Here is a 14,750-nt window from a genome sequence, read left to right as displayed (position 1 = left end):
AATCATTTATCCGGTGTGTCTGCAGCGCTGAGTCACACACACACGCGCGCACGCACGCACGCTCCCACAAACACACAGGAGCATCCTTTCAAACTCATTAAAATAACTTTAAAGGCTCGGACCTTTCACATGCACTGCTTTTAGACGTGGATGTATATGATTCACATTCAGTATTTGTATGGATCTTTTCTGAGGGAGTACAGTGACAGTCACTGTCAGAATCAAGTCTACCTTTTCTAAGATTGTCGCACGCAACGATTCAGCCAAAGAAACCAGGACAAAGGAGCTGATTGTAATCTCATGTCTCTCTCAGCCTAATTACATTTTCCCTCATGACTATAACACACACACACACACACACACACACACACACACACACACACACACACACACACACACACACACACAGTGCCACTTTTGCACTGATAAAGCCCAAGCTGTCTGGCTAATTGCTTGTGGTTGTTTTCTGTGGCATGATTACTGGTAAACAGAAACCAATTACAGCTCGGTTCCACCCCCATTTCCACTCGCCTGTCCACTAAAATAAAACATAAGCCTTTCCTCAGGTTGAACGAGAAGTTTCTCGGAGGCAATTAGTAGTTTTCCTCTTTTCACGCGGCAGCGTGCTGTGACTGTTTGGGGTCACCAGCATTTGATTTCACTTTTCTGGATCTCAGTCCTTTTCAAGACTGGTTTTGAGCCAGTCCCACAAAAACCGATGCCCAATTAAGAAACCTCAGAAGTTACTGTAAGATGGAAGATGGATAACTATTTACCATCATCTCATCAAGTATCAGAGTTAATTCTTGACTTTGGAAATGTCACTTTGACAGAATAATACAAACTCAAGGTCTTCTTATTGTCTTTTTGGCATTGGACCATATTACATGGTCTTCAGGGGTAAAAAGACATACAAAAATACATATGTATTAGCTTCAGAAAAAGCTAATAAGTGGCTTTATAATGCCTAATTTTGAAACCAACAGAGGAGAGGAGTTATATAAATATAAGAGTTGCTAAGCTTGCATTACAGACCCTCCTCCATCACAACTCCATCTGCCTTTTGATCCAGCCAAAAACCCCAACAACTTTGTGTAAGCTGTAGCAGCACAGAGTTTCATTTTCTGGTGATGGGTACATCCTCTTGTGCAGGTCTGTAATGACATGGTCTAATAGCCCAAATCTATTACATTGGTAAATCAGTGCACAGTGCCATCATGGACAAGAGACATGACTCTCAGGATTTTGGCACTAAAGGGTAGATCGGTCCGCCTCTTTTTATTTTAGTATTTATCTCCAACAAAAAGTATTTACAACAAAATGAGCAACAATCAAAGTCGAAGTGGAAACTTTTCGACCTAATGGTATTATTGTTGGCAACCTGAGTCATTTTTGTACTCTTTTGCTTAGCAACCAACAACACAGGACAAACTGAGAGTTTATCAAAGGACACCTATTATACTATTTTCTTTTATTCCCTGTGATTCAGCGTTTTATATAGGTTCTTGTGTGTGTAAAAGATTTGAAAGCTCAAAATCCGCACCAACAGAAGCTCCTGAACACACCTCGTCAGTAGTCTCTCCTTTTATTCTGTGACTTTGTGACATCACACTATGTCGCCATGTCACACATTTGCATAATTAATTCCCAGCAGCTTGTTTGGCATGTAAGACTTGATTCAACACAGCCGCTCTGTTGATGTTAGTGGTGGTGGGTCAGGCGTGTTTGAGCCGACCAATCAGAGCAGACAGACTGGGTATTTGTGGGTTTAAAGAGACAGGAGGGAGATTATGTTTTATTTTTTTTGCATTAAAAGCATGTAAACCACATCTAGTACTAACCCCAAATAAAGTTAGGAACCTGAAAATTAGCATAATATGTCAACTTTAATCAATTTCGATTGTCAGGCTTGCCAGCTTCATTGAAGCACATGTAAAGCTGTAACTCTCAGTGTTCTTTACACACAAACACTCACATCTCCCGGTCATGGGCATCTTCTCGTCTCCCCTCTTTACCTTTTCTTTCTGTGTGTTTGTCCCCTGGCGACTGCCTGGCTGCTCCCCATTCATTACCTCCCGTCCTGACAACCAATAATTCTGCTCCTTAACTCAGGCTGTCAGAAGCTTGGCAGGCGCAATGTAGAGAGAGCGACGGAGGGAGAGGTTGTGAATGGGTCTACAGGGTTTGACGTCATCCTCTTTTCTCTGGTCGATGATGTGTGTGTGTGTGTGTGTGTGTGTGTGTGTGTGTCTGGGAAGAGGTGTGATGCATCAATTTCTGCTCTTTTGTTGAAATGTGAGATGTGTCACCCGATTGTGGCAGAGTCTCTCCAAAGCAGTTATAGCGCACCATGGCAGATGCACACAATGTTCCCCACCACATTTGTCACCTTTCCCTGAAATATAAAAAAAACCACAGAAATCATTCAGTTCCCAAAACTGCATGCTTACAGCCCTCACATCTGTCTGTGGGGATTACGTATGACTACAGGAGACCCAGTGTGTGCTACTTAGAAAGAGTGAGGGGGGCAAAGGAAGGACACAAAGCCTGACATTTAGAAAATGTTTTTGTAAGACAGCCATTATAAGACCCCAGGGTTACTCATTTCAAAGTACTTTATCCGAAAACACTATTCATGTAACTGTGCTCGAATCCATTTTCATGTTGTGTTTCTTGTTGTGACGAACAAAAGAGACCCGCTGCAGGTAAAAATGGTTTGTGTATCCGGAGGCGCATGAGTCACCAGGTTTACTGACGCTTTGTGAGGAGAATACAGCAGAAACAATCAGACCACTTTGGCCGCTTCGGAAAATCCAAATGAAATTGGCAGAACCTTTAGCACGTGTGGATAATTAAAACAGGAACGACATGATGTATGGAGGGGGGATTGTATGGGTGGTCCAAGGGTCTCGCTGAGATCTGTATCATTACACAGACAACAGCAGTGCTTAATGCTCCGACACGTCAGCAAACGCACAGCAGAACCCCAAAGTGCTCAATATTAACATCAATTAAAACAAAAACATAAAAATAAACAATAACAAGAAACGTTTTATTACAAAATCAGTAAAACTCAGTACCATGAAAACACATTTCTTATTCTCCTTGTATTCATGTCTTTTTTATTTCCATTATATTGTTTTATTTCAAAAGTCAGTTTTTATTTCATAAGGGCATTTCCCTCGATAACATCTTTATTTCATAATGTTCCCTTTTAATAATGTCATATTTCATTTTATAGCATCAATTTAGTTGATAATGTCGCTTTCCATGACGGTGGTGTTGTCAACAGTGACCTCATGTTTCAGCCAATCACATGTCCCCAACTCAGTTTACTCCTGGTAGCTAGAGCAGTGGCTCACACCTCTTTGGCCTGTGTTCTCCTTTATACCTGTATGGCATATGCCGATGGCAACTTTCACAGGAATGAACGGGGCGCCATCTTGACGAACGGTATTCAGTTCTCCTTAATGCATCCACATTGTAACTCGTTAAAGCAAAACAATGTCTAATTGTGTTGTGTTCTTGGTTTCTATATGGGACCTGACCCCGAGGTTAGGAAACACTGAACTATAGACCAACAACAAAACTTATTCTGAATCAACCAACTGTAAATAAACACAGAACGCTAACGCTAAATGTTTAGCTTAACAAGGCTGCACATGCTACCTACCTTGCCAGCTAACTAGCTAGGCCATCTGCATGCTAGGTCCTGAGCAGTGTTGGGGCTCGTTACTCAAAAAAGTAATATATTACACATTACACATTACTCTCAAAAATAGTAATGCCTTACATTACCTGATTACTCCCTGAAGAAAGTATTTAGTTACATTACTAGTTACATTACTTGTTACATTAATGTTAGCATCTTAGCAAAAAGCTTTGTGTGTGTGTGTGTGTGTGCTGTCTCTGTAGGTGCTTCGTTAAGTTTGAGGTAGTGTTCTGCTCGTGTTGTTGACACTGCCATTGTTATCCCATCTCCCCTTGCTGGTGGCGACTAACCAATCGGTGACGGTGAAAGATACCTCGTGCCAAACCCCAATCAGTCACTGTTCCATTATCGATGGCCCCCGCCCTCCCCCCAGCCCGTTGTATGTGATGCGTGCGACTAGCAATGTAACGTAAGGAACGAGCTTGGCGAACTGTAATGTGATTACTACATTCAGAGCAGTAATGCCTTACAATACTCGTTACTGAAAAAAGTAATGTTATTACAGTAACGCGTTATTTTGAAACGCGTTACACCCAACACTGGTACTGAGTGTCGGTTAGAACAGGATGCACTGGCGACGTGCGCGGCACTGCTGTGTGGCGTTACCTCTCGCTTCTCTGCTACAGTTTTAATGTCTGTATGTGTAGAATATATCACAGACATGAAGAGGGGGTACACACAGGTCCAAATACAAACAGGTGAGGACTAGTCTCTTTCCCGTACACTCTTTCTTTCACTCGTTCCCCCTCAGGCTATTTCGCTCTTTCAGCAGGGTCAGTCACTTCATCATAATTATCAAAGTCAAATTCCATGTCAACAGGAAGGGCAGGCAGGAGCCGCGCAGCACAGCCGCCGCGCAGCACAGCCGCCACGCAGTACGCAGGCATCCGGTGTGCCCAGCATCAGCATCCAAGTGAAGAGCCAGCTTTAGCAGTGATAGCTAGCTAGCTGCTGGCTAGAGCAACCACAGAAAGTACTTTCCTTTTTAGAAAAAAAAATCTCTGGCTTGTTCTGGCATTTCTTTAAACAAATCTCAGTTGCCTTGTATACCGCTGTTGTCCGGTCTGTAACACTTGGTTGATTACTTTGACATTGTTGTTGCTTTAGCTCACTAGAGCTAACTGGCTACATTTGTTCAGCTTTTGTGTTAAAGGGAGGTTCGGGGGCAACTCCATCGTCATAGAGAGTAAAATAATAATAATGATAATAATAATAATAATAAAAACTTACATTATATCAGAGGTTAAATTATATAAAAGTGTTATTGGAAAGATGTCATGAAAAACAAACACATACAAAATATTTTATAAGAAAAAAATAAAATAATGAAATAATTCATAAAAAATGTGTTTATATTGTTGCGTTTACATCACTGTTATTCTGTCATTACTAGAGTTTACTTTCTGTGTAGTTAACTTCTGTAAACTGTACTGAACAAAGTGTCTCATGATTTCTGTAAGACTATGTTCCCTTTTTTTTTTTTTTTCTTTACCACCTACTCACTTGTGTCTATTCTGAGCCACACTTTTCCAATGTTGTCACAACACATCATACAGCAACATGGCTTTACCACAGTAATGGCACGATGGTGCATGATCTTACTTCCCCGCTGCATTCGTTTCGCTTTTGTCTCCATCTTTTCTCGCCTAAGGCTGCTGATGAAACCCAGTAAAAGAGGGATGATTAAAAAACAGATACAAGGGAGTTGTCCGAAGGGATTATAAAGAAGGGAGCACATTTTCCTTCTTTCCTGGGTTTATTGTCCTCTGGATTCTTAAATGATTAGTGTCTATGCTCATATTATTTCTGCCGAGTTGCACCATTATGTTCACTGAATTTTGTTTGAGGAATATGAAAAGAAAACACTGACTTGGGTTGCTTATGAAATACAGTACAGCCTCGCGTTGCCTTTTCATGGTCCCGAGCTTTGATGTTGCTTCTGGTGAGTAAAGCCTCTGCTTCTGTCCTCCATCTTAAAGTCACAGAGCAGATGTTGTGTTGTTGGCACGTAAGGGAATATTTGTTGTTTACCTCCTTTTGAAAGACAGAAATAAACCTGCCCCTCCTTCCTCTGCTACCCCGCTGGCGTCTCTGAGAAACAGCCTCTTTCCGCTGCGACACATCAGAAAACAGCGAGCGTGCTTGTAAAGGTGCAGGGGGCAGAACAGGGCTTTTCTGAAAGGAACTCTTGAGCATTACTATTCAAGGTTTATGGAGAAGAGAAAGAGGCAGACAGAGCGGTGAAGGTGCGCCCAGGTGTCTTTGGAGGATTTGATGGTTGACTGTTTAGTGTATCTGCAGGGATAAAGCCAAAGCCCTGGCTTTTTGGTCTACTGGCAGGCAGTTTGCCCTGTACCTCAGTTTCAGGGTCGATGACAATTATGCGAAATTCATACTTTGTGCATTGTAGTGTCGTGACCTCAGTGTGGTCATCCCTCAGTGTCGGCACTGGTCTGTGGATGCAACTGACTGAAATGTAGCGTGGATCATAAATCCACCTGAGGCAGACCCCCCCCCCCCATTTCCTGTTGCTAGGCTGGACAAGCTTGACAACGGCAAAACGACGTGCAGTGAAGCCATGTCATTGCAAATCCTTAAGATACATAATGCATAATGTAAATGATGTTATCTGCCTATGTCCACGCTCCAGATGCTTCTCTTCAGTGATCAACTCTGACAGGTGTCAGAAAATACTGCGTGTTAGACTTTGTGGATTTCTCTTGTTTCTAACTGTAAGTGCGGCATTATGCCGAGGTAGAGGTATGGCATGGCACTGCATCGTCATCTGCACAGTGCACCAGTAAACCAAGTCTGTTTTTTTTCAACCTACAGCAGCAGTGTGTTGTCGCTGTTCATATATCTCTCAAAAAGGTTTCCTCAATTGACGTTACATCCCATACATCCACGCAGTATTTATTTAATGAATTAATTGTAATTTCTGATTTTAATTGTGTTCGGTTTCATCACAAAAAAGAAAAGAAAATCCTAAAGAAGAAGCTGATCCATCTGCAGCTCCAACACTGTCTACGATCCATCTGTTTTTGAGCGCAGGGACAAATTAAAATGTGCATCAAGCATGGAAGAACATCTGAGCTTATGGGAGTGAAAGGTGGAGGAGGACTGAGCAAAATACGGTTGATGTTGCTGCAGAGCATACTGGCCAACATGGCATCGAACAGCTAACAGCAGCACTTCCTACGACAGACTCTATGTCCGGAGTGTCAAAGACTGTTGAAGCATGATGCCACAATCGTGACGTGAATTTCAGTCATGCCTCTGCTGATTTCTGTTGTTAAATCTTGCCATTTCAGTTTTGTTGCACTTTTTGACCTGCGGCTTAGACAGCCTTGTTTTTTTCCCTCCCCCATGTTATAAATTTGCCTTTAGAACAGGTGTCTGTTGCTTATGGTTATTGATTCTCCTCTTCTTCCCAGAGCCGCCACTGCACAGATCTCTTGAATCATTTATTATCAGTGATTTCCTCTCTCAGGTCAGAATACAGCCATTCAGCCATTTGTGCAGACAACCTTGTACCACTGAATACAGACACATTGTGGAATTCTAATAAATGCAACACTACTGGCCTTGTGCTTAATGCTTAATTATTCATCCTAAATTGGATTTTTACTTTCCAGCTAACAGGTTAGCATCCATCCCTGCAACACAGTACATACGTACAGTAAGTGTCTTTTACATAAAGTCATAAATCAGTGTTGGGGGTAACTTGTTACAAAGCAATCTGTTAGAGCACTGGTAGTTGCTGGTGATCGCCCTTAATAATTTACTTTCTCATGTATGTTTTTTTTTTTTTATAATTAAATATCCTTGCTCTCCATGTTTTTGTCTCCGTTTTGAATTGTGTTTGTGGTGGCATCAAGGTATAAAATCCATCTTTTCTGTTCATGTCCAACCAAGCATTCATCAGGTGACAATCAGGGAAACATCTATAATTTGACCATTCGTTCAGTCTGGCCACTGTCTGCTACTGTTGTAAGCCTGTCAATCTTTTCTTTTTGTTTGTTCTCCCGTGGTACACATATTCAGTTTACATTATCTGATCAGAAATTTTCATTACTTTTTTCAGACAGAAGTAGACAAAAGCACCCAGAGGAAAATTGTACGGCTCAAAGCTTGCTCAATGAGAGTTCTCATTTCAGTGTCGTTGTAGTCTTTTTTGGTCTCAAACATTTCTCATTTGTTTCTCCTAACATTCCTTAGGAGCAATAGGTGAGACTTGAGACTTTACCGCTTAAACCTCGCTCCTTTCCAGCACTGGGGAGACATTCTGAAACTTCATTGAGAGCTTGATGAGATCTCCTTTGAAACTGACAGGGAGCCCAAGTTGAGATTTTCTGCACCTGTTTCTCAGGAGAAACAATTGAGAAACAGGAGAAATCAGCCACAGCCTCACTTTGGTCTCACATAGATCTCATAGTTGTCTAGGAGAAATGAATGAGACACTACTGAGATCTCTTTTCCAATTTTCATTTCCTCTGGGCAGGGCAACTGCCACTGGCAGATTTTTTTAAGCTTAGACGCTTTAATTCTCGAAAAACACATCAGATTCCTCATACTGTTCCCCCCCTCCTAGTGAAACAGTCTGTTTTTTTACTCCTGTCTCTTTATGGCCTCAAACCTGAATAACCAGTCTACTCTGATCGGTTCAACATATTGTCAGCTTCCATTTAGCTTCACTTCTACCTTGAATATAAGCACAAGTTATGCAGATGTGACATGGTGATGTACTGTCATGGTATTGAAGGCCAGGCTACTGATGAGGCGTTTAAGGCACTACAGGAGCTGACTTTTGGCTATTTATCTTTCAAGACCTTTTACAAATACACTGAAGGAAAAGAATGAAATAAAAAAAACGGTCACAGTTTGGATGTACACTCCAACTCAAGCATGTTTTTTCCCCCCTGAAAATCCAAGACTCTCTCCTCTTTTCTCATCAGAAAATAAAGTTCCGTCTGTCAGGGAGCACACGCCAGCAGCACTCACTTCATTAAGGTCAAATGCCACTTCCAGTAAGAACAGCCACCGCTGCTTTCGCCTCGGGCTGGCAGGTGTGTTTTCACAAACGCAAGATCCAAATATCTTTTGTCAATATTTACACCTCCTGTGGTGCCTTTTGCTAATTTCTCCTCCTCTGCCCTATGCGCCCCGCAGGTACATGAGGTGGTCAACAAATTGCTGTGAAGCTTGCTGCAGAACCTGATTCTTCATTCTGTCTCCGAGAATGACAGTGAACAATACCATCAGTGATCTTATGATGCTGACAGGGCTGTAAGCTTGTCAGGGCCAGCCGTATCTTTGCACCATAGTACTGGGACACAGGACTGTTTTGAGGGTGTCCTCGGTGCCATGAATCCTAACTTTTTCACTTCAGGTAGCCAGGGACCTTCGGATCTCTCTCAGTCCTCATTTTCGTTCATATTTCATTCTATAACCTCATATGACGCCATAAAATCCCTTCTCCCGCAACAATTTCCGATATCAGAAAGATATATTTTTGGTGGTCAAAATACCATAAACACATGCACAGTGTACCCAGTAATATCTAGTTAATATACCCTGGAGCTCTGTGATAGACTAGGGACCTGCCAACAATAAACACTGCCCTTCAGCCAATGTCAGCGTCGGCCTCACACAAAACACAGGAACGTAGGTGTCACCATTGGATGAATGGAAAATGTCCCTGGATATTTTGTCCCCGTCCCTGGGCTGGACTCAGATGGTAAGGTTCACCAGGTACTGAATGCCATCATTGATAAAGTCTAAATGTTTGCAGGGTCTGTCTGCAGCAGCTCCAATCCTCGGAAACACACCCTGAAGTTTGCCAGTGTTTACAGTCCTCCCTCCGGACTCGGCTAAGGCAAGAAAACCTGCCATTACATATTACATTCACAGCTGTGACACTTGCTGTTTGGAACTCAGTGTGTGAAACGCCACAGTGCTGTCATATGGGAATAACATCAACTTGACAGGTAACACTTTTTAAGCGTTCTAGTGATCAGGCTATTTAGAGACTGTTAAGATACAGTCGGACTCAGTTGACACGAAGGACCTTGGCTGCCCCTTTAGCATTTTCATGCATACTTAAACATTACTTATCTACTATGTATATTCAATAGGTATTTACAGCAGCACTGATCTAAAAACACCTGTATGTGCTGGGTCAGTTAACACAATGGCCCAGCTTGATTGTGGTCGGGCCAGGCCCACCTGGCTCATATCACATTTTGACATCAGCATGTGTTCGGACAGTAGCAACAATTCAGGCACCTTCAAAATTATTGTGACTTCTGGGACCATGAAGGATTACTAAAATTCCTTAATAGAAACTAAACAATACACTTTATGTATGTATTTCCTTTTTTACGTGTTTATTGTCTGTGTCATAGTTAAATAATCGTGTTAAACAAATGATTATTTGGCTTTTTTCTTCGATAGCTGAGTGAGTTGTATTTCGCTGTACATTTCGTACGTTTGTTATCATTATACACGCCGCATGTAAATCAAATCAGACCACAGAAAACAAAGTGAGGTCATCGCATTTCACTCCACGCTATTTTCAGTTGTCCAGCTGATAATAGCATGTCATATCCCCCCCCAAAACCCCGCTATCTTGAGTTTATATTTTAGGCAACGTTTATTTGTGAAATGGAAAAACACTATCCATGCAAAAATGAGCGGTTTGGGGGTGGAATCATGAGTATCTTGTCATCAGGGATATGACAGGAGAGATGGAGACTGATGAATAACATGAAAATGCATTAAAGGGCTCTTACACCATCCCAACACCATCTCAACAAATAATAAATACACTGGACTTTTGCTCTCTCTCAATTGGATATTCTGACTTTGTGGCAAGCCTGGCTATAAGATGAGGCCATAAGATGAGACTGTTGTTCACTCATGATGGACTAATATGGACACATGTGCAGACACACATGTAATCTGTATGTACTGTCTAGAGCTTGAATTCAGCTCTATATGCTACTGCTGTAATATGTTTTGTCAAAGGTCATAACAAAAGAAAAAAAGAGAAGAAAAGAAAAAAAAGTAATTTGCAAAAGACAAGAAAAGAACAGAATGAAGATTTTATCCTGTGGGTAATGGGGGCGGGACTTGATAAGCTTTGGCTTCTCCCGCTTTTCCCTTTCGGCCATGTGTGTTGTATTATTTGAACAATGATGAAATGTGATGCTTATGAATTGACATGTCCGAAACAAACAACATAAATAAATGACTGAGCCCCCGCGAACACTGTTGTGATATTAAGCCAATTAGATACCATACTGCCAAACCTTTTCTCTGTGACCTGGTGTGTCCGTGCTATTCTGTCCTCAACGTGGCTTCATATCCCAACAGGAGCGTTTCAGGAGCGTAGCATCATCACCTGCCTGATAATGTTGACTTGCACACATTGTGTTAATTTTGCTGCTGTAACGCAACACGGACGTACTCAAAAAGACTTGTGAATGAGGAGGCTGTAAAATGCAATATCATTTTTTTTAGTTTCACAACCAGTTTGAAGTGACTCATTTAGTAGACTTTGAGCTGATCGGTCTGATGACATCGGCCAAATCGGATGTTAGCTGGCTTGGCCTGCAGAAATCGTTAGTGTGCACGTTTGATAGGCTACACTGTGTCGAAAGCTATGCAGAAGATCCAGGTAATTATGAAAACAGGAGGTTGAACCTTTTTGGCTTTACGTGCAACTGAGCTGCTTTGATAAGGCGCGGCTCCATCTCTGACGCTGTATCCACATTTCCATTATTAAATCTTGATCTCATGGCAGCATTGACAGACATGCTTTCCCATTATAACAGTTTCCTGTGTGGGCTGGGTGGCCAAAGGGATACCAGCAGAGACATTCATGAGGTGTTGACAGATAGTTAGCGTTAGTTTGCAGTCAACGCTCACTGCTTTAGTCTAGAAGGTCAAGCTAATGCTAATAAATGTCTAAATGATTGTCTTTTTAACAATTGTTTCATTCATTATGACACATTTTATACATCCAAAAGAAATACACATAATAAGAATGTGTATTTCATTAATCAGGCATTTTGAATATTCCATATAAGAGCAGCAGAGCTCACACCAAGCTGATACACTGTGCATGACTGTCGTCCAGAGGCATGCAGAAAGATGCCCTCTTTTGTTTTCAACTTGTGGAAAGCGATGGCTGACCGCAGAAAATCGACTCAGGAAACAGACTGACCAGTTCAGATTCCCATAAACCCATGAGTCATTTTGAACAAGAGCCTGCCAGTTTTGTTACCGACGAAACGCTTGTGCAGCTGATTTCACAAATGAGGGCCGGAGACGTGATTGACTGAAATTAACTTTCACCTTTTGTGGGGATAATTTTTTAAAGCTTTTGTTTTGGTTTATCTGGTCCTGCTCTCTCTCTCTCTCTCTCTCTCTCTCTCTCCGCAATGGTGAATTATGACGTATTGCCCCTTTAATTGCCGGTTAAACTGGGCCTGAGCCTAGTGGTTGCTAAGTGCCCAGAGAGAGACAGGAAGCAGCATTAAGACTGCGGCTGTCTGCAGCATCCATCTGTGACATGGATGGTTAGAGAGTGGGTTAGAGAGGGAGGGGGAGAGGAGAGAGGGGCGTCTGGAAGTACAGCCAGAATGACTCATAGGTCACATTTGCGTGAGTGAATGAGAAAGTGCATGCGTACGTCTGTGCCTGTGTGTGTGTGTGTACCTGTGTGTGCACGTGAAATCACATCTTTGCAGTCGCACGTTATGCAAAGTTGTGCCTCTGTGTTAATTTGTTTCTAAGGGGAAAGCAGAGAGTATTCAGGTCCCTCCACCCTCCACTGTGAGTCATTCACAGAATATTAAAAAGCATCAAAGTGATATTTCTCTTTGATGGAACATGTACTTATTCCAACACGTGTCCTTTCAGCGTTGAGTCCCTCTCCGCTCACTTCATTCACACTCCCATCGCAAGCAATTTACACAGAGCCAGTTCGCAGGCAACGCTCGGGGACGTTTTAACAGGGCACGTAGCTATTTAAAGGAGACCTTATGAAACAGTCTCTGCTATTACTTACTGCCCTGATTATCCTGAACTACTGCGAGCACTGCGTATTTTATGAGGGTCAAATAGTAAAATTTAGAACAGGAGCAAAGATTAAAAAAAGGATCACTGGTGCCGGTGCCTCAAGTGCTGCAGTGAGCCAAAACCCTAATCCTAAATTTTATGGCAGTCGCAGAATTCTCAGTTCCAACCGAACTCTGCCAGTTGACATTGCTGTCCATGGAGTCGTATTGCTACTGTTGCTAAAAAGTGATGGTATGAATTCGTTGTGTGACAGTACCAGAGGGCTAAGGGAGAGTCTGAGCTCTGTCGTACGTCACGATTGGTTGACCGCCTTGTCCGCTCGCTGGGTGTTTATGCCGCTTGACAGACTAGACAGGAGTTGCAAGTAATTAACCACTTGAGACCGTCTTTCCATATGAGAGATCGATACGTTAAGATCAGTTAAGTCTTAATGAAAGTAAGCCTCACTTGACTGTATGCAGTTTGGTGACCTTACCATGGATCACTGTCTTCTCTCTTTTCTGTTTTCGCTGATCTTTCTCTCCTGGATCTTCGGACCAGTCAGGAAGTCATTTACGCTGACAAACCACCTCAGGCAAGCCAACAAATTGCTTCTTTGGCTGCTGTCAGAATCTTTACACACATCCGTTTCCCCTCCCTTGTCACACATCAGATGGCCGCAGGGCCCGAACGGTTGAAGTCCTCAGTTGATATCTCTCTTCATTAACCGCTTAATGTTTTCATTTTATGTCTCCCTTACCACATACAGAACTACTGGCAGAGCTCAGACGCACATACACCCATACATTCTGTTGGAAGTAATTCATTGTGGGGAGTGTCAAAACAACTGGATTACACACGGAGGTGTGTTGAAAGAGGTTCATTGTGAATTCAATTAGCTCCCTTGGCACCGCAGAATGAGAACTGAGACCCTGTACTTTTCCTGTCATGTCATGTTGATGCCCACGCAAAGAGTTCGATTACTGGGGGAGAAAAATGACTGCAATTATACTGAGTCACTGGAGACAGGGGGACTGTGAGGAGGAGAGTGCACAAGGAGTGGGTGTGTGTGTGTGTGTGTGCTTGCGTCTGTGTGTGCTGTATAGGGGTATGTTCTGTTGAACATATTACGCTGCTGTATGTCTGAAATGTTACACAGTCACTTAAAAAGCTACCAGAACACACACACACACACGCACACACACACACACACACACACACACACACACACACACACACACCTGCTGATATACCTGCTAGCGTATCATCTCCGGGTCTCTTTCATTCTCCACCAAGAATGAATTCCACTTTGCTCAGGTGCACAGCTGGTATCCATGGAGACCAAAGATGGTGCTTCTTTGGATGAATGCCCTCCTGAAGAGCGTCTAACGTGTAGTGTCATTGGATTGGCTATGGGACTCCTGGGAGGCGCAACACACACACACACACACACACACCCACTCACACACATCTACACACACATCTACACACACACACACACACACACACACACCCACACACACACAGGCAAGCACACGCACACAGAATGTTTACGATGTGGACCGAGGCACTGCTGCATAGGGAGATTACAGAGCTTAAGAAACATGACAAACTAGCTGAGAAAATAAAGTCTCAGTAAGAGGAAACCATCGGAAAAATAATAATAGCAATAACAAGCAAAAAAAAAGGAGAACGCAGTTTTAGACTGATCTAAAGCAGCTTCTGTCTAGAGAAGTGCAATGCGGTGCCCTGCTGAGGACGTAATGTGACCAACAGCAACATGCTTCTAAAAGGTGAGATCCATCAAGGAAAGTCTGTCACAATAAGTCCCAATAACTACCCTTCAAAGTCAAATTGCTGCCATGAGCCCAGCTTTAAAGGAGTTGAGAAAAAAAGTCCGTAAATTGGAAATATATCAGAAAAGATTTCTAGAGGACCCTCAAGCATGCATGCCTCTAGTTTCTGACCACAAGAA

This window comes from Sparus aurata, chromosome 2, assembly GCF_900880675.1.
Source record: "Sparus aurata chromosome 2, fSpaAur1.1, whole genome shotgun sequence".
NCBI lineage: Eukaryota > Metazoa > Chordata > Actinopteri > Spariformes > Sparidae > Sparus > Sparus aurata.
Note: the sequence above shows the minus strand (reverse complement) of the source record.